This window comes from Dendrobates tinctorius, unplaced genomic scaffold (assembly GCF_039654945.1).
Source record: "Dendrobates tinctorius isolate UK_male_01 unplaced genomic scaffold, ASM3965494v1 ptg000028l, whole genome shotgun sequence".
NCBI classification, from domain to species: domain Eukaryota; kingdom Metazoa; phylum Chordata; class Amphibia; order Anura; family Dendrobatidae; genus Dendrobates; species Dendrobates tinctorius.
The window spans coordinates 35,385,122-35,389,708 of NW_027361696.1; positions in this window are offsets into that span (position 1 = coordinate 35,385,122).

Here is a 4,587-nt window from a genome sequence, read left to right on the forward strand (position 1 = left end):
CAAGGTTTTCCTGGAAAAACAGTTGATTTCTTCTGCTCAGGCAATGTTCCCCAACTCTGAGGACTGGTTTTTCCAGCAAGACAATGCACCATGCCACACAGCTACGTCAATCATTGTGTGGATGAAGGACCACCACATCAAATCCCTGTCATGGCCAGCCCAATCTCCAGACCTGAACCCCATTGAAAACCTCTGGAATGTAATCAAGAGGAAGATGGATAGTCACAAGCCATCAAACAAAGAAGAACTGTTTAGATTTTTGTACAATGAGTGGCATAAGGTCATCCAACAGCAGTGTGAAAGACTGGTGGAAAGCATGCCAAGACGCATGAAATTTGTGATTAAAAATCATGGCTATTCCACAAAATATTGATTTCTGAACTCTTCATATATATATATACTTATATTTATATATATATAGTATATATATACATATATATATATATATATATACTGTATATAAACATATATTTATATATATATATATATATTTATACTTCTCACAAAATTAGAGTATCAACAAAAAGTTAATTAATCTCAGTTCTCCAATACAAAAAGTGTGACTCATATATTATATAGAATCAATACAAACAGAGTGGTCTATTTCAAGTGTATATTTCTGTTAATATTGATGAGTGTTTCTTACAGCTAATGAATTCCCAACAGTTGTTATGTCAGTAAATTAGAATACTCTATAACACCAACTTGAAAAATGATTTTAAAATCCGAAATGTTGGCCTACTGAAATGTATGTTCAGTAAATGCACTCAATAATTGGTCCGGGTTCCTTTGGCATCAATTACTGCATTGATGCAGCACAGCATGGAGGCGATCAGCCTGAGGACTTATGGAAGCCCAGGTTGATTTGATAGGAGCCTTCAGTTCATCTGCATTGTTGGTTCTATGGGGTTAAGGTCACGCGAGTTTGCTGGCCAAACAAGCACAGTGATACTGTTGTTTTTAAACTAAGTATTTGGTACTTTTGGCAGTGTGGACAGGAGCCAAGTCCTACTGGAGAACTAAATTTCCATCTCCAAAAAGCTTGATGGCAGAGGGAAGCATGAAGTGCTCTAAAATTTCCTGGTAGACGGTTGTGCTGACTTTGACGGTTGTGCTGACTTTGGTCTTGACAAAACACAGTGGACCTACACCAGCAGATGACAAACCATCACTGATTGTGGAAACGTCACATTAGCCTTCAAGTAGCTTGGATTGTGGCCTCTCCACTCATCCTCCAGACTCTAGGACCTTAATTTCCAAATAAAATGCAAAACTTACTTTTATCTGAAAACAACACCTTGTACCACTTAGCAACAGTCCAGTTCTTTTTCTCCTTGGCCCAGGTAAGACGCTTCTGGCGTTTTCTATTGGTCATGAGTGACTTGACACAAAGAATTCAGCACTTGTAGCCCATGTTCTGGATACGTCTGTGTGTGGTCGTTCTTGAAGCAATGACTCAAGCAGCAGTCCACTCCTTGTGAATTTTCCTCAAATTTTTGAATGGCCTTTTCTTAACAATCCTTTCAAGGCTGTGGTTATCCCGGTTGCTTGTGCACCTTTTTCTGCCACACTTTTTCCTTCCACTCAACTTTCCATTAATATGCTTGGACACTCTGTGAACAGCCAACTTCTTTAGCAATGACCGTTTGTGGCTTACCCTCCTTGTGGAGTGTGTCAATGACTGCCTTCTGGACAAGTCAGCAGTCTTCCCCATGATTGTGGAGCTAACTAAAACAGACTAAGGGACCTTTGTAAACTCTTTGTAAGTGTTTGTTGTTAATTATTCTAATTTACTGAGATAATTACTTTTGGGTTTTCTGTAAGCCATAATCATCAATATTAACATATATAAACACTTGAAATAGATCACTCTGTTTGTAATGACTCTATATAATAATTTTTGAGTTTCACATTTTGTGTTGAAGAACTGAAATAACTAAATTATTGATGATATTCTACTTTTGTGAGAAGCACATTTTTTAAGCCCTTGCACATACTGCATTGGCTTTTCCAGTGTATGAGTCCAACTCCTTCCAAATGGTGACCAAAATGCTATGAGCAACAAGCATACAAGCATTTTAGTGCTCGACCATCACCAATCATTTGCATTAGGTGAAGTGGTCAGCAAAGGTACCTCATTATCATTAAAGGACAGGGTCAGAATAGTCCTCTCGTTATCATTAGAGGACTGGACCAGCAGAGTCATCTCATAATCATTAAAAGTCTGGATCAGCAATTCACTGATTTTCATTAGTGGATGGAATCAGCAGTCTACTCATTATCATTGGAGAACAGGACCAGCAAAGTAAACTAATTCAAATTTGAAAATGGTATCAGCAGTAGTCTCATTATCATTAAAGGGAAGTATCAACAGTGTCAATTCATTATCATTGCAAGGATGGGTCTCACTTTCATTAGAGGACCAGGGTCAACAGTCATCAAATTATTATTAGAAGATGGAATTAGCAGTCATCTCATTATCATTGGACAACAGGAGCAAAAAAGTCATCTCATTTTTTTAGATTGCATGTTTTGTAGTGTTACAACATTATCATGCGAGGCAGGGTAGAGACATCTCATATCATTAGCAGATGACACCAGCAATGTCATCTCATGAGCATTAGAGAATGGTATTAGCAGTCAATTATAACACTTTTACTCACCTCCGGTGCCAGAACAATTCCAGGAGTGTTGGCACTGGCTCTCTTGGGGCTTGTATGACATTGTTATGTTATCCCTGCGGCCAATCAGTGTCCACTTCACCTTACTTCAAAAGTAATTGTCATCCGGAGGAAGTGAGATTGGTGACTGCTTTCTCTCTTCCTCTGAATGTCTGATTTGCCAGGAGGGGAAAGTGACATGACTGCTGATTGGCCTCAAGGATCTTGTGACATAATAATGTCAGGCGAATCCCAGAAGAGCCAGTGCCAACAATGCTGTAATGATGCCAGCTTCGGAGATGAGTATAAGTGTTATTATTCCAAATAAAGTCCTCCTGTTTTAAGCTTATGAGGGGCAAATAATCTGAAATATGTGCCGGCAAATGGAGTGTCTAATTTGGCTTCTTATCTTGTCACGTGGCAAGGCTCGTTAAAGGGTCAATATTGACTTTTTGGATTGTTGTATTCAATCCAGTCCTTTTCCTCTGTCCAAAGTGACAGAGTGAAAGAAATTCAAATTTACCTTATAAACGAATTAGAATCTCTTCTTTGTATCTAAACTTTCATGCTTAAATTTTCTCATTCTTCTCTTTACTTGTTCCACCAACACTGCTAACAAGTTAGTCCTCCACTTCTTTGTTCTTCTCCCTTCAGGTCTTCTGGCAGGTGCCACTGCTAACTAAACTGCATGTGCCAACATGTGTAACATTACATGTCACTGTGTGAGGCATGGCACATATCATTAACATGTATCAGGCCACATGTGACCATGTGGGGCTGAGTCAGCACTGGCCTACATTAGAAGTCCCAGAGGAGCGGATGGGAGCAACACATTGGAAATGGACAAGGCAGGACAAGTTTTGTGAAGACTGAGGAGAGGTGAGTAGAACATACAGTATATTATTTTTTAATCCATGCCTAGCAGATTCAATTCGTATTTATTTTATGCAAATAAAATCTCTTATGGCCATGTCCCAACTAGGTTCTCATTAGCTTTTTTCATTGTTTTATATACTTGTGATCATGTGACTTCCCACTCATGCTGAAGATACAGCTGAATCCTGACAGTGATCTTATTACACACTATCAGGATTTGGAAATTTGAAGTGATGTAAGGAAATTTATTTTGAGACTGGAAAACACCTTTATGCATCTTGTACTTATGTATTGTGCAAGGTCATCAAATCAGGGAACATTTCACTGACGATGAAGAAATGTCTTGTATATAGTTTGGTATTTTATTTGGTAACATACTGATGCAAAATCTGAAAGCTAAAGAAAGTAGACAGGTGAAGAATAGATGCTTTTGAAATGTAGTGTTGGAGAAGGATGTTATCAATACCATGGATGGCAAGAAGAACAAAACAGATCAATTTTGGAGCAAATCAAGTCAGAGATGTCACTCAAAGCAAGGATCACCAAGCCATGACTTGCCTAGTTTGGTCCAATCATAGAAAGAAATCAATCACAGGAGAAGGACTTAATGGTTGGAAGAAAGAACAAGTCAAAGAAGAAAGTCAGCAATTCAATGGCTTGATACTGTAAAGATAATGGCAGAGAAGATCCTGGTGGACCTATCTAAGCTCCCATAAGATTGAACTTCTTAAAAAGTGTTCATCCATCAAGTTGCCATGGCTCAATAACAAGATGAAGGCCGTTAAATAATGAATAATAGTCCTGTGAAAAGCTAAAACTTTATATGAGTACAGCGGGTGACAATTTTTCTTTTAATGAAAGTGAGCTAGGATTAACAGTTTGAAAGGAAAAGTAATATTACAAGTGAAGGATCGCCAACAGATTCTTGCATAAAGCCAAAGTTTATTTAAAAAAAAATAAAAAGTTTGGCAATTGAATGAACAATGTAAAACATTTCATCCTGAAAACATTTGGCATTTTTTTGTAAGGATTTGTAAAAAATTTTAAACAG